Source organism: Ovis canadensis, chromosome 4 (assembly GCF_042477335.2).
Source record: "Ovis canadensis isolate MfBH-ARS-UI-01 breed Bighorn chromosome 4, ARS-UI_OviCan_v2, whole genome shotgun sequence".
NCBI classification, from domain to species: Eukaryota; Metazoa; Chordata; class Mammalia; order Artiodactyla; family Bovidae; genus Ovis; species Ovis canadensis.
The window spans coordinates 133,985,023-134,008,462 of NC_091248.1; the positions used below are offsets into that span (position 1 = coordinate 133,985,023).

Below are 23,440 nucleotides of genomic sequence, written 5' to 3' on the forward strand. Positions count from 1 at the left end.
CAGTTCTGGGAGCCTGGCCTCCCCCTCGGCTCTGAGTTGGGGGCCCAGGTGAGCAGCAGTCCCCCCAGGCCCCAGGGGAGCTGCGAGTCACCTGCCCGAGGACGCACGGAGGCCCAGCCCTGGGAGGGGCCCCTCCTCTGTCTCGGGCCCAGCGAGGCACAGGCAGGGGCCCCAGCAGCGAGTCCACCTGCAGACCCCAGGGCAAGGGTCGGGGCCCCGCATGGCGCGAGCACAGGTGCGGGCATCAGCAGGGGCCATCTGGCCAAGCTGCAGGCCTGGGGAGGGGCCAAACCCTGCTTGTCCTGTCTGCTCATCCCTACCCCACAAGCCTTTGAGCTGGGGCGGGTCTGCATGTCAAGAAAGAGAGCTGGGGGGAGAAGACACACCTTAGTTGACTTGTCCATCCTGCCCCGCAGCCAGAAAGCAAAGCCTTCCCGCCTGTGGGGCTGAGCCCGCTCTCATTTCCCAGCACCCTGGTTTGCGGTTCTGCAAGCTCTGCAGGCCCCTGTGGACCATCACGCAGTCTGCGCGGCCGAGAAGCGTTTCGCAACCGGAAGGGCATCTGTCGGTCTCTGTTTGTCTGTCTGGGCAGAATGTCACACATCAGGCCCCCGGCTCATCGTACTGGCAACTAGATGGATGTTGAAGTTGAACTTCCCACACTTTATTTTTATAAAATGACTACAATTTGATTACAGTTTAAAAAACAGGATAAAAATTCAGCTTTATTTAAACAGTTTAGATTTAAAGCTTTGTTACTTATTAATTATATTTTATTTTATAACTAATAGTTCACTTTAACTTTTTAAAATGTCTTTTTGAAGGGATATAATTTTAATTTGCAATTTCACGTGTATCTTATATTTTGATGAAAATAGTTTCACATTTTATACAGTGTGTGCAATTACAGCTGGATTATTTTTGTCGAAATGCACAGATTTTTTGAAAATGATTTTTGCTGTTTCTCACTTATTTGGCTGCAACAGGTCTTGTGACATGCAAACCCTTGAGTTGTGGCACATGCGATCTGGTTCCCTGAGCAAGGATTGAACCCAGGGCCCCTGCACTGGGAGGATGGCATCTTAGCCGCTGGACCACTTGGGAAGTGCATAGATTTTGTGAAAATCTTTTTTAAACAATGTTATCAGTGATTTTGCGAAACAAAGGGAAGAAAATACATTTATAAATAAATATGCTATAATTTAGGAAGTGTATGTCTTTAAATCATTACACAAAGGTCTGTATAGTCAAAGCTATGGTTTTTCCAGTAGCCAAGTACAAATGTGAGAGTTGGGTCATAAAGAAGGCTGAGTGCCAAAGAACTGATGTTTTCGAACTGTGGTGTTGGAGAAGACTCTTGAGAGTCCCTTGGACTGTAGGAAGATCAAACCAATCAATCCTAAAGGAAATCAACCCTGAATATTCATTGGAAGGACTGATGCTGAAGCTGAAGCTCCAATACTTTGGCTACCTGATGTGAAGAGCTGACTCACTGGAAGAGACCCTGATGCTGGGAAAGACTGAGGCAGGAGGAGAAGGGGACGGCAGAGGATGAGATGATTAGATGGCATCACAGACTCAATGGAGTTTGAGCAAACTCTAGGAGAGAGTGGAAGGACAGAGGAATCAAGATTGCGGGGAGAAACATCAACCTCAGATATGCAGATGACACCTCCCTAATGGCAGAAATCGAAGAGGAACCAAAGAGCCTCTTGATGAGGGTGAAAGAGGAGAGGGGAAAAGCTGGCTTGTAAGATCATGGCATCTGGTCCCATCACTTCATGGCAAATGGAAAGGGAAAAACTGGTGACAGATTTTCTTTTCTTGGTCTCCAAAATTACTGTGGATGGTGACTACAGTCATGAAATTAAGACTCCTTGGAAGGAAAGCTATGACAAACCTAGACAGCATATTAAAAGGCAGAGACATCTCATTGCCAACAAAGGTCTGTCTAGTCAAAGCTATGGCTTTTCCAGTAGCCATGTATGTATGTGAGATTTGAACTATAAAGAAGGCTGAGCACCAAAGAATTGATGCTTGTAATTGTGGTGTTGGAGAAGACTCTTGAGAGTCCCTTGGACAGCAAGGAGAACAAACCAGTCCATCCTAAAGGAAATCAGCCCTGAATATTTATTGGAGGGACTAATGCTGACGCTGATGCTGAAGCTCCAATACTTTGGCCACCTGATGTGAAGAACTGACTCACTGGAAAAGACCCTGATGCTGGGAAAGGTTGAAGGCAGGAGAAGAAGGGGACGGCAGAAGATGAGATGGTTGGATGGCATCACTGACTGAATGAACATTAATTTGAGCAAACTTTAGGAGATAGTGAAGGACAGAGGAGCCTGGCATGCTGCAGTCCATGGAGTTTCTAAGGGTCAGACATGACTTAGCAACTGAACAAGAACAATCCTATAACCAAAGAAGAAATGAAGTTAGTAGGTAAACATCTTGATTCCAGCTTGTGATTCATCCAGACAGGCATTTCGCACGGTGTCCTCTGTATATTGAGTTAAAAAAGCAGGGTGACAATACACAGCCTTTCTATTTCTTTATTTTGGTCATGGTATCTAAGTTTTTGAGCAAAGAGTCACAACACTGTCAACCCTCTTGCTAACCTTTCATACAGTAAAGCATCTGCAGTTACATTCCACTTTTGACTCCCAATATGAAGTTGAAAGTTGAAAGTGAAAGTTGCTCAGTCGTGTCTGACTCTCTGCGACCCCATGGACTAAACAGTCTGTGGGATTCTCCAGGCCAGAATACTGGAGTGGGTAGCCTTTCCCTTCTCCAGGGGATCTTCCCAACCCAGGGATCAAACCCAGGTCTCCTGAATTGCAGGCAGATTCTTTACCCGCTGAGACACAAGGGAAGCTTCTTTTAGTTGTTGCTTCTTTTCTTTTATCTTGACCATTTACAATGGAGATTTTATCAGTTTTTTTTCCAAAAAGAAATACTTCTGCTTTTTATAAAACATTTTTTATATTTTATATCTCCATTTTATATTTTTCTCTATTTCAGTCATTTCTGCTTCTATCTTTATTATTTCATTCCTTCCACTTTACTTGGGTTTATTCTGTTCTTTTTTTTCTAACTTCTTAAAGACTCAGTTATTTAATTTTTCTTTCTTTTCTAACACAGTTAAAACAATAAATTTCCCTCAACTTGTAGATTTAAATGCAAACTCCCAGGTATTGAAACATACTTTGGTATTTCTATTATGCATTAAGCATTATAGCTTTACAATTTGTATTTTGATATATACTGTTTCTCTCTCTTTCATGCTGTATTTATTATTTAGTTGCTAAGACGTGTCTGACTCTTTGCAACCCCATGGACTATATAGCCCACCAGGCTCTTCTGTCCATGGAATTTCCCAGGGATGGAACCCAGGTCTCCCGCCTTGCAGGCGGATTCTTTACTGTCTGGGTCACCAGGGAGGTCCAGTACAATTCTCGGTGGGCGCAATTCCCCTGCAGCGATACAGGCACGGCACTTCTGCCACCCAGTCTCCTCCCAGCTGCTGAGGGGTCAGCCGCAGGCGGGCTCTCTTCCCTCCCTGCGTTGCTTGTCTTTCTCAGCTGAGGGGTCAGCCGCAGGCGGGCTCTCTTCCCTCCCTGCGTTGCTGGTCTCTCTCCTTGGCCACTGATAGACCTTCTCTTTGTCTCGGGTGTCCTGCAGTTTCTCTGTTATGAGTCTGCACGTGGAATTCTTTTTCGCTCCACTAGACTTCTTGAATCTGAGGATTCATGTCTTTCATCAGTGACGTGATTCTTTAGCCATTATATCTTCAAACACTGAAGCTTGATCACTTTCTGCCAAGAATGCTTACCTTTCTTTCCTTTACATGCTTTCCATTTCTTTCCCTCTCTCGGCTGCATTCTGGATAATTCAGTCCACTCTATCTTTTAGTTTGTGAATCCCCTCTGCAACTAGATTTAATCTGGCGTTAAACTCACCTCCTGTGTTTAAAATTTCTATAATTGTATTTTTCATTTTAAAAAGTATCTTTGGTCATTATTAAGACTCTTGATCTTCGGGTTGTGTTAACTTCCTTTTGTATTCCTACAAACGGACTAAGATTCTTGGGTTCACTAGGAATTCTCCTAGTCAGTGTCCGAGGTTTCATTCTGACCGTGCTTGCAGGCAACCTTTCTCATGGTGTCTTATTCTCCAGCATGTTCTGAAATTCCTATTTCTGGAGGTTTTAACTATGGGACTGCTTTGAGGACAGAGAAAAAGCGGCGTTCCTCCAGAGGATTTGCACTTCCTTCTTTCAGGCTTCTGGAAGCCCACTCAGTTGGGGCCCGAGTTTAAAATGAGATGTGTGCTTTGGGTTTGTGGCCAGCAGGTGGCGGGCAGCTGGACGGATGCTCCCTCAGGGCTGGGCGTGCTCCCTCGGGGCTGGGCGTGCTCCCTCGGGGCTGGGCGTGCTCCCTGGGGCTGGGAGTGCTCCCTCAGGGCTGGGCCTGCTCCCTCGGGGCTGGGAGTGCTCCCTCGGGGCTGGGCCTGCTCCCTGGGGCTGGGCGTGCTCCCTCGGGGCTGGGCGTGCTCCCTCAGGGCTGGGCGTGCTCCCTGGGGCTGGGCGTGCTCCCTCGGGGCTGGGCGTGCTCCCTCGGGGCTGGGCGTGCTCCCTGGGGCTGGGCGTGCTCCCTGGGGCTGGGCGTGCTCCCTCGGGGCTGGGCCTGCTCCCTGGGGCTGGGCCTGCTCCCTCGGGGCTGGGCCTGCTCCCTCGGGGCTGGGCCTGCTCCCTGGGGCTGGGCGTGCTCCCTGGGGCTGGGCGTGCTCCCTCGGGGCTGGGCGTGCTCCCTCGGGGCTGGGCGTGCTCCCTCGGGGCTGGGCGTGCTCCCTGGGGCTGGGCGTGCTCCCTCGGGGCTGGGCGTGCTCCCTCGGGGCTGGGCGTGCTCCCTCGGGGCTGGGCCTGCTCCCTCGGGGCTGGGCCTGCTCCCTGGGGCTGGGCGTGCTCCCTCGGGGCTGGGCGTGCTCCCTGGGGCTGGGAGTGCTCCCTCGGGGCTGGGCCTGCTCCCTGGGGCTGGGCGTGCTCCCTCGGGGCTGGGCCTGCTCCCTGGGGCTGGGCGTGCTCCCTCGGGGCTGGGCCTGCTCCCTGGGGCTGGGTGTGCTCCCTCGGGGCTGGGCCTGCTCCCTCGGGGCTGGGCGTGCTCCCTCGGGGCTGGGCATGCTCCCTCGGGGCTGGGCCTGCTCCCTGGGGCTGGGCGTACTCCCTCGGGGCTGGGAGTGCTCCCTCGGGGCTGGGCCTGCTCCCTCGGGGCTGGGCGTGCTCCACACCACCCTCACACCTGGTGACCACATGGGCTCAGACCGAGCGGATGGGGGCCATGTCGCCCGGTGGCTCTGGGTGGCCCCGGCGGCCTGTGTGGGTCCTCACCACCCTTCTGGGTTAGTCCCACCCTGGGTCTTCCTCCTGCCCTCCACAGTCTCCAGGGTCACGGACGCTGCAGTTCAAGTGCACGCTGCTTTGAAAAGTCCTCTCAAGGTGAAGGCCAGCCTCCCGCCTCAGCTCCCTGTCTTCACTCAGTCTGCCAGATCGCTAATGTGCTTGCCATCTTTGCAGATTGACATGTTGGCATTTTTGTTGCTTTCTGAACGAGGGTTAGTCCCAGTACCTGGCTTTCTGGGTGCAACGATGAAGCGGAGAAACTCCAGCCACCCTCTGGGAGGCCGCCACCCCTGCACTGACAGCTTCCGGTTAGCGGGCTTTGAGCAAAGTGGTGGGAATGGCAGATACGAGGCGTGCCACTGCAGGCAACGGGCAATGGGGGGCGGGTGTGCTCACTCAGCTGCGTCTGACTCTGCAACGCCATGGACTCCGGCCCACCAGAATCCTCTGTCCATGGCAGTTTCCAGGTAAGAACACCGGAGCAGGCTGCCTTCTCGTCCTCCAGGGGATCATCCCGAGCCAGGGTATGTTACACTGAACATCACTACAGGTAAACGCGTGTTACATGCTCGGATTCTTCGGTGTCACGTGTGGCCTGCTGCAGGGGCACCTGTGTGGGCTGTGGGGCGGGGCGCCAGTAGCTCCTGCCCTCCATGTCATGCAGAGTCTGGACAAGGTCCTTCCACCCAACCTGCACGCTCCTGAGTCTCTCTTCTACAATTAGGGAGCTGCCTGGGCCTGACCAACCCCAGAGCAGCCGGCTCAGAGACAGGTGGAGTCATTCCAGGTTCTCAGTGAAGCCGCGGGCACTCAGCCAGGCCGTCCTGACCCCTGGACCTCACCCTTCCAGGCTCTCAGTGAGGCCACGGGCACTCAGCCAGGCCGTCCTGACCCTTGGATCTCATCCCTCCAGGCTCTCAGGGAGGCTGGGGGCACTCAGCCAGGCCGTCCTGACCGCTGGACCTCACCCTTCCAGGCTCTCAGTGAGGCCGTGGGCACTCAGCCAGGCTGTCCCGACCCCTGGACTTCACCCCTCCAGGCTCTGAGTGTGGCTGCGGGCACTCAGCCAGGCTGTGCTGACCCCTGGACTTCACCCCTCCAGGCCCTCAGTGAGGCCGTGGGCACTCAGCCAGGCCGTGCTGACCCCTGGACCTCACCCCTCCCGGCTCTCAGTGAGGCCGTGGGCACTCAGCCAGGGGGTCCTGACCGCTGGACTTCACCCCTCCAGGCCCTCAGTGAGGCCGTGGGCACTCAGCCAGGCCGTGCTGATCCCTGGACCTCATCCCTCCAGGCTCTCAGTGAGGCCGAGGGCACTCAGCCAGGCTGTCCTGACCCCTTGACCTCACCCCTCCAGGCTCTCAGTGAGGCCGTGGGCACTCAGCCAGGCCATCCTGACCCCTGGACGTCACCCCTCCAGGCCCTCAGGGAGGCCGTGGGCACTCAGCCAGGCCGTCCTAACCCCTGGACGTCACCCCTCCTGGCTCTGAGTGTGGCCGTGGGCACTCAGCCAGGCCGTCCCGACCCCTGGACCTCACCCCTCCAGGCCCTCAGGGAGGCCGTGGGCACTCAGCCAGGCCGTCCCGACCCCTGGTCATCTTTGGCCTGAGGACGACTGAGATCAGAAAGAACCATGTGTTCCAGCGCAGCGCTCGGCTCCCGCCCCGTCACCGTTTGTTCACAAGCAGAGGATGCGGACGGTCCCAAGCAGCTGCTGAGAGGCCTGAACAGCACCAGCACCGCCCCGGCCTCAGGCGGTGAGCGGCCGTGGCGCCCCGACCACGGGGCGCTCCCAGCTCCCGGAGCAGAGCGCCGACGCACCCGAGCCTGCTCGCAGGGCCCCTGCGTCTCGGAGCTCGGGCCTCCAGTCCGCAGTCCAGACCCGACCTCCTCTGCCTACCGCCCCGTGTGAAGCGGAGCGCTGAACACATTCAGTCCCAAGTGCCAAGTGGGCCTCCTAGAGCCATCCTCCCTTGGGGACAACAGCCCGATGCCAGCCCCTGCCGTGGGGCCCCAAGGAAGGTCCTCCCGGCCTCGCCTTCCAGCCCCGACTGAGTAGAAAGGCTCTTATCTGCCGGGTGTCCCTTGAGGTCTCCCAGGAGAGGCTGGGCTTTGGTGGGGACAGAGCTTCATCGCACGGCGATGACAATGACAAGCTGGTAAAAGCTGTGTCAGCTTCAATTTCCAACTCATTTTTCAAATTATTTTAATTAGATATTGTTTCAATCTCACTTACATTAATTTAATATCTGATATCAACATTTCAGTTTTCAATTTGTTCAAATGATTTTTTCCAGGCTGCCTGGCTGCCTGCAGTAATTTAAAATACAATGTTTATCTTCAACAATTTTCCATGCGTGGGTCCCAGCAAACTGCGAGTCCAATAAAAGTGATGAGGGAGGAGGGACCTGGTGTTCAGGAGAGATGGAGGTTTGCCTTCTTGCCGTTCATCTCTAGACATTAAAGCAGGTAGAGCAAGGGCTAGGAGCTCATAATAATAAGATTTTCCACCAATCTCACTGTGTAATTGGCTTTCCCAAAGCAAATTTCAGTGAAATCTAACAAAGGTGTTTTTATTATAAGGTATCTAAACAGCCACATTCCCTCATCAACACATCTTTCTGATCGACTCTCAGCCATCAGGCCTTTAACCTGCCCCCGCAGGCGCCTCCCCCCAGAGACACTGTCGGAGCTTTTCTTCTGCTTTTCACTGTGGTTTGCTCGCTGGTGCACAGACACTGGTAAAGACACGCTTTTGCTAAGGTGGGCGTGAAGTCGAGTGGTAAAGACACGCTTTTGCTAAGGTGGGCGTGAAGTCGAGTCAGGCCTCCACGCCACAAAATGGGGGCGCCACAGGGCCTCAGGTGCCTTCCTAAGAGCGGAGGATTAGCTAGATTCCTGAAGTTCATGATTAGAAATATGCAGGTCAAAATGGTTTTTGAAAAGTCTAAAAAACATAAAAGAGTGACTGTCTTCTCCAACTCACTTGGGAACAATATGAAACCAATACAACCTACATGGCAGAATGAAATAAGAGACGGGAAGGGAGCACAGAAAGGGAAAGCATGAAACAGAATCATATGTCTATCTCATCACGACAGTCGGTGTAGAGAGGTTAAGTCACACAAGGACAAATCCTCTCACTCAGGCCTAACTATATGTTATCTACAGAAAGCCCATCTAAAACAGCAGTTCAGAAAGAGTAAGAAAAATGAGGCAAACATAAACAAACGAAGCAGTGGTCACGGCATTAACATCAAGGCCATGTGTACCTTTCTAAGTGAACTAAGGTAATCGCATATTAATGTTACAAGTCCCCAATGAAGGTATAGTATTCATGAACTAGCGTGTGCCAAGAAATAAAACAAAAGGCTGAAATAATAAAGAAGAGACTCCCGCTCAGACTCAGAGACGGAAGCTCTGACTGACGGTTCAGAGGCCCGGGAGCAGAGCCCAGCGCTCTGCCCGCACAGCACTCCCTGGGGGCAGCCCCCGGGGCAGGTGCCATCCGCTGGCCCCGGGCAAAGAGCAGCCGGACTCGAAACTGGTGTCTCCACCCCACGGGGCGCACAGAGAGTCCTAATAACCCAATTAATAAAAATAGCTCAGGAGCAGTTGGGCAGACTCCCTGGAATAAAATCAAAGTCATAACTGGAAAGATACTGGGTCTCAGAGAAGGCCTTCATGGTACCCCCAGAGTAAAAGCTTGCATCTCTAGGCCTAACCTAATAAAATTAGGCATGAACAGCAACAGGGAATAAACTCTCTAATCAGCTGGGCACGGGAAAGTACGCTCTTCCATAACTCTTGGGTTAGAGAATAAATCGAAGCTGTGGCTACTGGACACACAGGAAACGATGATGGTGAGGTCCCGGCAAGTGTGAACCGTGGGGGTGCCGCGGCGGGTGGACCACCCCCACCTCCACTGTCACGTAGGAAATGAAGGACACAATAGACCAGGCATCCGAATAAGGAGTCAACAGTGAGATAGCTGAAACTCGAGGGAAGGAGCAGAGACAAGTAATAAAATTATAAATTAATAAATCATACAAGGGAAACAGGACTGGTGAATGAATCCAAGAACTTGGTTTTAGGGAGGAAGACACAAAAACTCTTACTAGAAGTCTAACATGGCAGTGTTAAGATACCCCTAATCCGAGAATTACTAAAAATTGATAATGAAAATAAAACAGAAACACAGATACAGCGGAAATTTGAGAGTTGTAAGCTAATGATACCACTTAGTATATAAAAATATCAGAACTCATAAGGAATGGAACTATGAAGAAAGAAAATATAAATCACTAAACTGGTCAAGTATGAAGAGAGAAACTCTGAAGAAATAGAAAAGACTGTCAAAGAAACTTCCTCCAGGATAAGCACGAGGCCCAGACTGAAGAAGCAGAGCGGCTCTGAAACTGAGCAGGTCTTCCCGGGACGGACGACCCACCCCATGTGCTCCATCTGCCTTTGTCTGCAGGAAAATTTTAGTCAAAGAATAAACAAGAGAAGTGAGAAAATGCAGAAAGAAAGGAAAAGAGTCAAACAAGACAAAATAATAGGAGTGTAGCCACCGAGCAACGCCAAGGGCCTCTGGCTCCTCCTCCAGGGCTGCAGGTAATATTCTGAGCCTGTCCTTTGAGCTGTCTGCAGCTACTGACCAGGTGGAAGAAGCCAGCTGCCCACCAGCACTAGACCTCAGTCGGGCTGGAAGCAGAGGTTTGGGAACGCTGACCCCCGATCCCGTCACCACCAAACAGCCAGGAGGATGCCCACAACCTGCTCACACACCTTGAAGCCCTCTCCTGCACCGGATGTTTAAGAATCTTTCCCCAAAGCCTTCAGGCCTTTTAAGCACGAGCTGCCCATTCTCCTTGCCAGGCCCTGCAATAATGCTGCCCTTTCCTTCACCATCACGCAGGGGCAGTAGGGCGGCTTTACTAGGCTGGGTGAGCAGACCCAAGTTTGGGTCAGTAACAGCTCTGAACACTGTGGAGTGAATGACCCTGCTCGGCTCCTCTCGGGGCTGCGGCTGGCATGGGAGCCTGTGGAGTGAGCGGTTGGGGCTGGAGCCCCTGGCGGCCGAGGGCAGCCTGGGGACTGGCCTCACGGCCCCACGGCTGGCTGACCTCTTCTGGCTTCAGCGTGACACTGCAGACAGGGCCGGTGGGGCCACTCTAGGACTGCCCATCTCATCTCTGCACTTACAGAGCTGCACAGGAGGGGGCCGCTGACCTCAGACACAGGGGCCAGGGCAGCTCATGGTGGAGGGCCGGCCCCTAACTGGGGGTGCATGGGCAACCGTCGACCACGCGCACAGGGTGGGTCCGGGCAGACCCACACCTCTTACGAAAATTAATCCAATGAGAGAAGAAAATGTAAATTGTAAGACTAAATAACCTCTAGACGGTAACAGAGGAGAAGACGTAGGTGACCTGGGCTCAGGGATGACGTTTTAGACACAACATGGACAGCATGATCTATAAATGGGACTTCATTACAGTTAGGAACTTCTTCAAGAGACACTGAAGAGAACGGAAAGAAAAGCTAGAAGACATTTCACAAGTCGCATCTGACACAGGATGTATGTCTATACAAAACATGCAAGTACCTTAAAAATGTATGCAGAGAACTCTTAAAACTCAACAGTAAGGAGACAACCTAATTAAAAGTGTGCAAATGACCTGAACAGACCTCAACAAAGCAGCTAGATGGTAAGTAAGCACCTATGAAAAGATGCTCCATGTCACACATCATCGGGGAAATGCAAACTAAAGCAGCGAGGCACCACCACACACCCGCCAGAAAGGCCAAATGTGAGCCTGCCAACACCGAACGCCAACAAGGACGTGGAGTAACAGGAGCCCCCGCTGCTGGTGCAAACGCAAAACGGGACAGCCACTCTGAAGAAGATGGCAACCCACTCCAGAATTCTTGCCTGGAGAATCCATGGACAGAGGAGCCTGGCGGGCTACAGTCCATGGTTTTGCAAAGAATCGGACATGCCTGAAGTGACTTGGTACGAACGCACAGCCACTCTGGAAGACAGTTTTTCAGTCAATTACAAAACTGAACGTAATCTTATCAGACAATCCAGCAATCCCACTCCTTGATATCCCCCCAAAGGAGCTGAATACCATATCCACGCAGGGCTGCACAGGGATGTCGATGGCGGCTTTATTCACAACTGATGCTAAAACTTGGAAGCAACCAAGATGTGCTTCCGAAGGTGAAGGGACAAATGAACCGTGGTCCATCCAGACAACGGAGTATTATTCAGCGCTAAAATCTAATGAGCTATCAAGCCCTGAAAAGATCTGGAGGAAACGTAAATGCCTATCGTTAGGCGAAAGAAACCAGTCTGAAAAAGCTGCACAGATCCCAACTACATGACGTTCTGGAGAAAGCAAAACTATGGAGCAGAAAGACCAGTGGGTGTCGGGGTGGGGTGGGGGATGGACCGCGGAGCACAGAGGCTCCATAGGGCAGGGAAAGGCTCTACAGGACGCCGGAAAGGGGAGACACGGCAACGGACGCTTCTCAAACCCACAGAACATTCGGCACGACGAGTGACCCCTGCTGCAAGCTGGCTTCAATCAATAATCAGGCACGACCCGTGCGCCAGCCAGTGCTGGGTGTGCACAGCGGGGATGCTGAGGGAGCGGGGACAACCAGCCTGAAAGCCCAACATGGGGGCAGCTGTTGGTGTGTGAAGTGCAGACAGCCCTGGGCAGACACTCAAACATCTCAAGGACTTCAGGAAAAGGGCGTCCTCTCAGAAAAAGATGGTCACCGCAGAGGGAAGTTTGGGGGAAACTTGAAGAGCGATTATTATTTTTCCACCCCAACTGACTGCTGTTCGGTGTCTAACATCGCAAATACAGGATTTTTAATTTTTTAAAAGCAGGTGACGGGGCAGTGGGGGCGCTCCCTGCAGAGGCTGGGTTCCGGCCGACTCCTTGCCCCGTGCCCTGGGGCCCTTGCACACGCTGACCTGCAGCATAGATGAAAACAGGCCTCTAGGCCACGGTCCTGCTGCACGAGAGGCCAGGGCGGGCAGCACCCAGTCACCCCTGGGAAACTGAGGTTGCAGAGGAGATGACCCGCAGAGCCGGAGAAGACTCTCGCGCACGGCCAGGTGCTGGCTGCGACGCGACCCTCTGCTCTTGCCGAAGACGGCTGCCCAGGTGCCCGCTCGGGGGGCCCCTCCCTGGGCAGGGAGCAGCATCAGCGTCGGGCTACGCCCTTCGTTCCGAGCCTCGGGGGCCGTGCGAGGGGGCTGATGCCCTGTGTGTGCCGTGCTGGCATCAGCCGAGTGGGGAAACATCTTCAATATTTCAGCTGACTGCGTCCCCGAGTCCAAGCAACGCTCATCCTCGGGTCCCTCGCTCACAAACATCTCTCTGCTCTGCTTCATTATGAGTGGTGCCACCAGCACCGGCGCCCTGGGCCCAGCTGACCCAGGGTCTCCCATCACTGGCGGTTAAAACCCCTCTCCACAAAGCGACGCTAATAAAGACCCCAGAGACTGCTGACTCAGACGGACACGCGTATTTGTCACCAGAGCCTCACGTGAAATGCAGCCTAAATGGTGTGTGTTTCAATGCGGGTCTATAAATAAAACATCATTCTGGGTTTTTCATCTTTATTCCAACACGCTGCAGAGCTCAATATTAGAGCAGTTCCACTGGGAAATTCTTTAACCCCAAGCTATAAAAATCAGATAAGCCACTGGGAACCTTCCTATGAGCCGGCGTGGGTGTAGTGGGAGCAGCTGGCGCTTCGTTACTGCCTGAGACTGAGGCAAGAGCAGCAGGGTGTGTCCGGGCCGGGAGCCGGTGGGGCTGGGGGGTGGGCGAGGCAAGCCGCCGGCTGTACCCTGGGGAGGCCAGCGGTTCTGCGGAGGGCGGGGGTGCGGGACCTGCCCCCCACACAGCTGGAACCACCGAGAACATCATCACATCGTCCCTGCAGTCCAGCTGGTCCAGACTGAGGCCAGGACCAAGTTCTGAAGCATCTGAGCTCAGTGTCTGGGGCAGAGCCAGACCTTGGAGGGCCTGACTCTCAGCCCCTCAACCACGGACGAAATGCAGAAACTTAGAGAAGCGGTCACTTCTGCAAAGGGCCCTGACTCGTGGAAGTACTGGGCTCCAGCCTCTCGGTTAAGGTGAACCATCTGAATACAGTTTTGGCTCCAGTGGCACCTCTTCAGGCCCTGTGGCCCGAGGGGGGAAACCCTGTCATAAAGGTCACGTTGGAAAGGGGCTGGGGGGCTCAGAGCATCCCCAGTCTCGGCAGGGACCCTCCTCACCAGGGGCAGGACCAGAGCACAGAGAGGGTTGGGAAAGCTGGGGGGCTTCCTGGGGGGACACCCTCCCGTTAGTCCTCCTTTTCCCTGACAGGGGAGCTCTCAGACAAGCATCGCAAGGAAGAATCCCAGGTTCGGCGCAGAGGCGTCTTCTTCCATTGAAGCTGCGAGGCGAACGGCCCGGGGTGGGGGTGGGCGGTGGGGGCGGGGGGCGGGCAGCGGCTCCTCCATGACCGCGGCTCCGACCCCGGGACCCCCATCCCAGGAGGGCCTCTAGAGGCCCCGTGTGTGGTCCCGAGTCGCAGCCAACAGAGGTGTCCCCCCTCATGATGGCCATTTCCGTTCCTGAGCCCAAAAGAAGACGAGTGTGGGCTCCCCAGGCCTTCCTGAGCCCCAAGAAGACGAGTGTGGGCTCCCCAGGCCTTCCTGAGCCCCAAGAAGACGAGTGTGGGCTCCCCAGGCCTTCCTGAGCCCCAAGAAGACGAGTGTGGGCTCCCCAGGCCTTCCTGAGCCCCAAGAAGACGAGTGTGGGCTCCCCAGGCCTTCCTGAGCCCCAAGAAGACGAGTGTGGGCTCCCCAGGCCTTCCTGAGCCCCAAGAAGACGAGTGTGGGCTCCCCAGGCCTTCCTGAGCCCAAAGAAGATGAGTGTGGGCTCCCCAGGCCTGGAGAGGTGCCCCAGCTGTACAGGGTGCCACCAGGGTAAGAAGCCCTGCGTCAGGATGCCGAGCTGCACTCCCTACCCTTCAGCTCGTCCAGCTGCAATGAACGAGGATGCGTGGGCCTCACACTCGCTGGGTGATGAGAACAAGGCAGCTGAGGCTCGAAAGGGCACGCGCCGACGTCCATGAGCCATTGGGGGCCGGACCTCACTGCAGGGGTTAGATCTTCTCCAGAACCTTCCAGGTCCAGTAAGTCTAGACAACTGACGTCTGCTCCTGGTGGTCCCTGCACCATCCGGGCCTGCCCGGGCTCTGCTCGGAGCTGCCGCAAGGACCCGTCTCTGTGGCTGCCCCCTGGGGGGCACATGGGGACCGCGGGTCACCCTGGACGGGGCTTCTCGAGCTGTGGGCATGCAGGGGTCACCTGCAATCTTGTCAGAATGCAGACTTTTGATGCAGGAGAGCCTGAATTCCCGGCAGCTCCAGGTCGAGGCCTCGAGAAACAAGCACCTAATCGCCCTACCCGAACCTAAAACAATCAGGACAAAATGAAGTGATGTTTTTAAAAAGGGGAAGAACACGGGCAGCTATTCGAAGCGTTCTTCGTCAGATTTCCCTTATTCTGAGTAATTATAAGCCCCTTCTCCCAGGGATGAGAGGGTTATTTCCCTACAAAACACACTTTGCCCTTTTGCCATAATTTCCAGTACGTGCACAATAATTAAGGCATATCAAGAGAGGCTTTGCTAAGCTCTCAAGTACGTCTGTGACACACACGAGTCGATTTGATACATGTTTATTTCCTGTAACTGTCTTTGCCCTTGCGTGACTACTGTTACCACCTACGGCCCATTTACCCAGCACCTCTCCCTCCACCAGCCTGCCCGTCCTCACGGCCAGAGGAGGACGCTGTTCCATGTTCTCAGGTCCCCAGAGTGCCCCAGCATGTGAAGCAGGAGGAAGTGGCGCCCCACGGCCACCTAGAGGCCGGAGAACCGAGATAGGATGTGGTGGCTGGCTGAAGATCCCAAGCAAGGAAGAGCCTTCAGCACAGGCCTCCCCCTGCACCCCAACAGCCCACAGCCAGGCGCCCCTATTCCACTCCCCCCTGCCTCTCTGACAGGGACCCCCTCATGGGGGGACCCTGGATGGGCTCAGGAGACCCAAAGGCCAATACGAGGGACCCCCAGTCCCTGAGGACAAATGTCCTGACGGCTCTGGGCCTCACCAGCTCCTCTGATGTCGAGGCCCTGGAGGGTTTCCTGAGCTCAAACACAAGGAGCTGCCACGAGACCGGCCACTTTTCCCCTGGAACGCCCCTTCCCTCATCCCCCATCTGTAGTCCCCCCACCTCATTAAACACATTTATTCACAACCCTTGGACCCCTCTTCCCAAGGAGCTGTCCCTGCCCCCCCACACAATCTTCCTCAGAGGGCCTGGATGCAGGCGTCCCCTGGACCCATGCCGCAGGGACCCACCATCACCCCCACGTCCACCTGGGCAGGTGGACAGCATGCCCACCCATGTGGCCAGGCCTGAATCCAGGCTCAGAGGCTCAGCCCGGGGGCCGCGGCCCCAAACAAGGGCTAACGTGCGGGGCTCCCACGCCCTGCGCCTCCAGGAGCCTCGGGGAGAATCAGGGACTCACATTGGAGTTGCAGCTGCGGTTTCACCCCGGGTGAACCCAGATGGCCCCACGGAGGGAGCCTCAGGGGCCCTGTGGGGGAGTTCTGGGGACTGCAGAGGGGTGCACAGCCTGGCCCCTGGCCCACGTGGTGGGGTCTGCACTTCCTTGAAAACACTTCCGTAAGCCCCACTTGACCACAATCCTAAAATATTCATGGCGTGCAGTGTGTCAAATGGCAGCAATTAAAGCGAGTCTGATATATTAATATTTGATCACGAAGGCGGCATACCCAGGGCCGTAGAGGCCCTCAGGACGTCGTTGCTTTCCCGCAGGGGCTCTGCTCGGCCGCCCCTCGCGGCCAGACCTCCCCGGGGCGGGAGCGTCCACAGGGAGGCCAGGGCCACGGAAGTGAGCGAGATGGAGAAGGCGCGCGTGTCTCCTGGGACTGCACGCCGACTGGGCTCCTGTGGATGAAATGTCTGTGCTTGTGGGAACGTGAAGGCTCTGTTGCCCACATCCCTACTGCCTCCCTGTGTTTAGAGGCCTCTTTGGGCAAAAGGCAGACCAGTTCCCTGCACAGGAGTCGGGATGCTGACCCTGACCTTGGCTTCCTCCCCCTCTCCCCGGGAGGGTGCAGGCACAGCCCTGCCCTCCCTCCTGCTGGACCGGGGCTGGGAGCAGAGGAGCCAGGACTTTGGAGGCCTGAGGGGCCTGCTGCAAGAGGGGGTCTCTAGACCCTGAGGCACAAACGTCAGCGCCCATAGCACCAGGACATGGCCCCAGTGCCTCCAGGCGGTGGGGCCTGGTTCCAGCTCTCCAGGTGGGTCTCTGGGCTGACCGACACCTTTCAGAATGGACTCGGTTGGCTCACACCAGGCTCTTCTGCTGATTGCAAGAATTCTGACTGCTGCAAGATGCTGGGGCGAGCAAAGGACAGGGTCTCCGGAGGGTTGTTGCTGTTCCGTTGCTAAGTCGTGTCCGATCCTTCGTGACCCCATGGACTGCAGCCCGCCAGCCTCCCCTGCCCTCCACCATCTCCCGGAGTTCTCCAGCGTGTGACACGCAACAAAAAGGCAGGTCCAGGAGAGAAACCGTGATGCCGAGGAGGGCGTGCAAGCTTGGGGCCTGAGCGGAAGCAGCAGGGATCAGGGGACTCTTCTCTGCTCCCAGTCTCCCAGATACACGCGGAACAGACACTTAGAGAATCTCGGTTAAACAGGGGCTACACCGCTTGTCCCCCCTGTTCACAGGGGCCTAGGCATCCGCTTGGGGTGAAAGCACCTATTCTACCAACCGAGGATCAAACATGCTTGAAAAAAAATTCCAGAAATTTCCAAAAAGCTAACTTGAATTTGCTGTGCATGAGCAACTAGTGACCTAGGGCTTACACTGTATTGGGTGTTACAAGTGACCTGGAGGGGATTTCAGGTGTGTGTGAGGACACGCCCAGGCTGTACACAAACACGACCCCACTTATACTGGGCATGTGAGACCTGTGTATTGCGGAATCAGCCAGGGGTGGAATAAGCCCCCTGGGGATGCCGACGGCCATCTGTAGAAATGGTGCCTAAATCAGGAATGCCACCAGTTCCACTAGTGGACACTGGTTAGGGAGGCCCTGGTTTTCTGCTGCTTCTTGTTATCTGATATGTGTCAGATTTACAGAAAAGTTGTAAGAATATCATGCTAGAATGCTGGAAGCCCTTCACCCAGACCCCTCCAATAGTTTATCCCTCTGTATCCCTCTTGCCAACTCTACATTTATATTTTATTATCCTCAACTGAGAGGCAGACATGGTATCCCTTCAGCCTAAAAACTTCGGTGTGTATTTTCCAAAAGCAAAGGCATTCTCCCACATAATCACAGTACAATTATCAAGATCAGGAAAATGATGTTGATATGGTCCCAATATCTAATCAACAGAATTTATTTAGATTTGTCCAGCTATCCCAGTAACATTTTTTATGATGAGACAGAGCCTAGATCGCGCATCACATTGGGTGGTCCTATCTCTTTCAGTTCAGTCGCTTAGTCGTGTCCGACTCTTTGTGACCCCATGACTCGCAGCACGCCAGGCCTCCCTGTCCATCACCAACTCCCGGAGTTCACTCGAACTCACGTCCATCGAGTCCGTGATGCCATCCAGCCATCTCATCCTCTGTCGTCCCCTTCTCCTCCTGCCCCCAATCCCTCCCAGCATCAGAGTCTTTTCCAATGAGTCAACTCTTCGCACGAGGTGGCCAAAGTACTGGAGTTTCAGCTTTAGCATCATTCCTTCCAAAGTATACCTCCAATTAAGAACAAGCTCTCAGGGTCCCCTCGTCTCTCATAACATTAGCATTTTTACCGTGTGTTCGTCAGTTATTTTACTCTGTGTTGGAGAAGGAAATGGCAGCCCACTCCAGTATTCTTGCCTGGAGAATCCCATGGATGGAGGAGCCTGGTAGGCTACAGTCCACGGGGTCTCGAAGAATCAGACACGACTGAGCGACTTCACTTTCACTTTCCTTGATTCAAGTTTGTGTGAGATGCTGGCTTTGCATTTCGGCAAGAGCATTGTGGAAGGGCATGTGTCAAGGGGCAGGGGTGTGGCCTGCCCCCCAGCACTTTGGGTGCCGTGCTAGGGTCTTGTTAGCCGGATGTCCCCATGGAAACGTCACCACATTCCCGCTGGAGTTAATTCCTGTGATGAGTCCATCCTGCTATCCCAGGTCATCTTCAGAGGCATTGATGATTCCGGTCTGAATCAAATACCATCAAGATGTATTTGACTTTACTGTAAAGAATATCAATTTTTAAGCACTAAAGGAGATTTTAAGCATTAATATTAATGGGTGAATGTGGGATCCTTCCTTCCGTGGAATAACGAGGGAGGAGGGTCTGAGCAGACAAGCTGTCTGCGCCTCAGTCTTCCCTGCCGTCATCTGCATGGGACAGATGGACAGACGTCTGCCTGCCGTCTCCGCAGGCTTCCCTCCCCCTGTCCTCCGCCCCTCCGCACAGCCTCCCTTGGTCCATGGCCTCTTCCTGGGAGGGCAGACAAGCGCGGGAGCCCTCTGGCTCCACTGTAGGGTCATATGGCTCTCCTGCCCCCTCGTCCCGAGCCCTGCTCTGCCCCTGGGTCACTGAGAACCCGCCACTTCCTGCTGCCCATTCCTGCAGAGGTGGGTCTCTACCTGCTGGCTCCTCCCTCAGTGGAAGAGCATCCTTTGGCATTTGGAGAGTCACAGTCCAAGCCTGCAGATTCTCTCGTGCTGAGCTGATGTGAAAATGCCTGCATTTCACCCTATTTGAGAGAATGTTTCTGATGGATGTACAGCTCTAGGCTGAGTTTTTATCCCCCTCGCAGAACTTTTAAGATGTTAAATGGTCTCCTGGCTTCTATTGTTTCCAGGGTGAAGTGAAGTCACCTGTCAGCCTTGTCACCCCTCTTCAGAAAGCAATGTGCCTCTGTTCCCAGCGGTTTTTAAGATTTTCTGGCTTTGACATCTGAGCAGCTGGAGTGTGATCTTCTTAGGTTGGTTCTGTTTTCGCCGATTCTGTGCCGAGTTCACTGAGCTGCTTTTCCACAGATCTGGGGGGCGTGCATGTTGCTCTTCTTCCGTGAGCTGCTCCGGCTCCTCCTCTCCTCGCCCCTGAGCTGCTCTGGCTCCTCCTCTCCTCCCGGGGTCCCTGAGCTTCTCTGGCTCCTCCTCTCCTCCCGGGATTCCTGAGCTGCTCCGGCTCCTCCTCTCCTCCCCCCTGAGCTGCTCCGGCTCCTCCTCTCCTCCCGGGATTCCTGAGCTGCTCCGGCTCCTCCTCTCCTCCCCCCTGAGCTGCTCCGGCTCCTCCTCTCCTCCCGGGGTCCCTGAGCTGCTCCGGCTCCTCCTCTCCTCCCGGGGTCCCTGAGCTGCTCCGGCTCCTCCTCTCCTCCCCCCTGAGCTGCTCCGGCTCCTCCTCTCCTCCCGGGGTCCCTGAGCTGCTCTGGCTCCTCCTCTCCTCCCGGGATTCCTGAGCTGCTCCGGCTCCTCCTCTCCTCCCGGGGTCCCTGAGCTGCTCCGGCTCCTCCTCTCCTCCCGGGGTCCCTGAGCTGCTCCGGCTCCTCCTTTCCTCCCAGGATCCCTGAGCTGCTCCGGCTCCTCCTCTCCTCCTGGGGTCCCTGAGCTGCTCCGGCTCCTCCTCTCCTCCCCCCTGAGCTGCTCCGGCTCCTCCTCTCCTCCCGGGGTCCCTGAGCTGCTCCGGCTCCTCCTCTCCTCCCCCCTGAGCTGCTCCAGCTCTTCCTCTTTCCTGGGGTTCCTCCTATGTGCCTGTTAGATGACTTGATGTTGTCCTACACATCACCTTGGCTCTGGGCCTTGTTTTCACTGTGTCTCTCTGTTCTTCAGAGCGGACGCTTCCTATTGGTTCATCTTCATGTTTGCGCATCCTTTATTCTGCAGTCTCAGATCCGCAGTTCAGCCCATCCAGGGGCTGTCTGTAATTTTTCATGTAGTTTTCTGAAATGGCTGTGTGGTGTTCTGCACGGTGCTCACGTCTCTGCTGAGTCTCTCCGGGTCTCCAATCACCACAAGCATATTTTGGCTTTTTCAGTTCTTGTGCGTATCTGTGATGGTTGTTTTAAAGTCCGTGCCTGCCCACCTCTGGTTCGTGTCCGCTGACCACGTTCTTCTTCCATTGCTGGCCACGTTGTCCTGCTTTGCCGCAGTTTAGTAGTCACTGATTGTGTGCTGGACATTGTGGACAGACATCATGGGACTCTAGTCACGCCTCATGAACCTCTTCAGAAATAACTGTGAGTTGCTAGCGTCACATCTGTTAGCATATGTTTTCCTCTCTGTAGAGCTGTTCAGTGATCCCTGGAACGTGCGCCAGTGGTATTCTGACATGCACACTTTGCAATCCCGAAGTGCACTGATCATGTATCTATTACTACAGTGAATACAAACATATTCACTTTACTTTAACTTATTACCACAATTTCTTGTACGAGGATGCTTAATACTACTGCTGAATTTTACTACTACCATGACACTATTACGTGGAAGTCTGAAAAGGTGTTTTGCCTCAAGTTATTTTTCAGAAAAGAGAACCTGCGGTTCACTGGGCTGAGCTCTCCTGTGCTGCTGGGAGATTACACTGGGAGCCTAGGCTCCGTGGCCACGGCTGCGTGTGCGTGTCGACCCAGCTGCAGCCTCTGGAGCTGGCCCCTGGCCCTGGCCTGCACACCCGTTCACCCTACCAGATCCTGCTGAGCTTCTGCTCACCGCTCTCTGGTGGCCCCCCTTCTCCTCCTGCCTTCTGCTTACTGGGAAGATGACCCTGCCTTCCTGGATCATTGCACAGACTCCTTACTGCTCCAACACCAGCAGTTCTCATTCCCAGCACCTCTTCTACTCTGAAGCCAGAGCAGGAGCTCTAAGTTGCAAGTCTGATCACACAAGACCCTGCACAGGGCTCACCAAAGGCCTCTCGCTCTCTTCTGAGAATTCCCGAGTACTCAGGGAGCATCAGAAGCACTTTCCTGATGGACGAGCCTCGCAGGCTCATCCCTGCTGTGATCCTGCCCTCCCATCAGCCCACCATGATCCAGGGCTGCCCCTTCCCAGGGGACCGGGAGGGGGGGACCCAGGAGGTCACTCACCACACACCGTCCCGAGGCACGACCCGGACCCTGTCTGGTCGGCACCACACGTGGGCGTGGCTGGTATGAGGCCTCCCACAGCAGCACATGGGACGGTACATGTCTAGGTTTTGTCAAAGTCAAATATTAAAGTGCTTTTCAATACCAAAGACACATCATCTTCCCGATCCACTGAACATGGTCACTTTCTCATGAAAACAACCACACCTCGTGGGCCTCAGCACTCATGCAGGACAATCTGACGTCCAATAGTGAGACAGAGAATTTAAAAATCTACTGGTTTGGCCCACAAGGAGCAACATCCCTGTCACAATGGTCCCGTGGGCACTAAAGCAAATGAGCCAGGTCCTCAGGCCCACGAGAGACCCCCGCACACAACCAGGAGCTGCAGGCTGCACAATAAATCACCTGGGATCAAATGAGACGCAGAGTTCAAGTCTTCAGTCACACCAGCAGCACCCCACGTGCTCAGCCGCCTCGCCGACACCACCTCCCCGACAGCAAATCCGCGTCCCCGTCATCCTGGGACTGCCCTGGGGACCGGCCACTGCACCCTGCAAGTGTGTGTGTCTGGGTGGGGCTCACCAACAGGTAGACGCCTCTCTGCGGGGAGGGCACGCTGGCAGAACCAGCCCCCGGCCTGGCCTCGGTGCCCGTTGTCAGAAGGGGGAGCTCACAGCCTCACGGGTCCTGCTGCCCGGCTCCCTCTGAACCCACAGGACGGCCTGAACAAGGCCTGAGGGGGGCCCCAAACCCCTGGGGCTCCGTCGGTCATCAGCCCCCTGATCTCAGGGAAGTGTGGACTGGCTGCTGTGTCTGTGAGGTCAGGAGACATCCACTGAAATGGCGGCCACGGCAGGTGAGTCCTGCTGCCGGAACTGGACTCTATAAGCAGAGTTTTCTGTGGCTGACACACGCGCACACGCCTGCCACTCACACTCACACAGCGGGGACCACAGACGAAGTCGGCTGTGACTGGGGCAGGCGGGGAGCTTGTGCAGCCGGGGTCAGCCCAGGGTGGGGTGAGTGGGCAGGGAGGAGGCGGCCCCTCTGCCCAGCTGTGCAGGCCCGGCGGGAAGGGGAGAAGCTGTGAACAGGAAGAAACCCGTGAAACCAGTGGGGGAGCCCTTCCCAGGAGAGTGAATCCAGCTGGCGTGTGCTGGAGACCTCCAACGCATGCCCTGCGGGGGGGTAGCCAGCGTGTGCTGGAGACCTCCAGCGCATGTCCGGCTGGGGTGGGGCGGGGGGCAGGGGGTGGCCTCCAGCGAATGCCCTGCGGGGCGTAGCCAGCGTGTGCTGGAGACCTCCAGCACATGCCCTGCAGGGGGCTTTCTCCCTGAAGGGGCGTCTCCTTTACCCAGGACATCCAGCAAGCGCATGAGCGTCAGTGATCTATGAGGCTTCTCTCGACCCAGACCCAGAAAGCGCAGTGAGAGGCGGTGTCCGCCATGCTGGCTCCCAGGGCCCAGAACTGCAGGGACACTGGGGCTCGCCCCCAGACCAGGCTCAGAACAGACCGAACACCTGCTGACCGAGGGCCCAGGACACAGAAGAGCCTCACTGGTTCTGGAAGGTTCTGCCTTTCTGTTTCAGAGGTCCATCCTGCGCGTAAGTTCCAGTGTGAGCCTGGTTGTTGGTATTCAGTTGCTAAGTTGTGTCTGACTCTATGCGACCCCGCAGAATGCAGCACGCCAGGCCTCCCTGTCCTTCACTATCTCCCGGAGTTTGCTCAAGCTCATGTCCATTGAGTCCATGGTGCCATCCAACCATCTCCTCCTCTGTCACCCTCTTCACTTCTGCCTTCAATCTTTCCCAGCATCAAAGGAGTC

The 23,440-nt window shown here is 55.1% G+C and overlaps 1 protein-coding gene across 1 annotated transcript in view; it reads right to left on the reverse strand.

Moving 5' to 3' along the window:
- The window catches only part of PTPRN2 (protein tyrosine phosphatase receptor type N2), a 624,228-nt gene that overhangs the window by 254,939 nt on the left and 345,849 nt on the right, over nt 1-23,440 (reverse strand). The gene's annotated exons all lie outside the window — the stretch shown is intronic.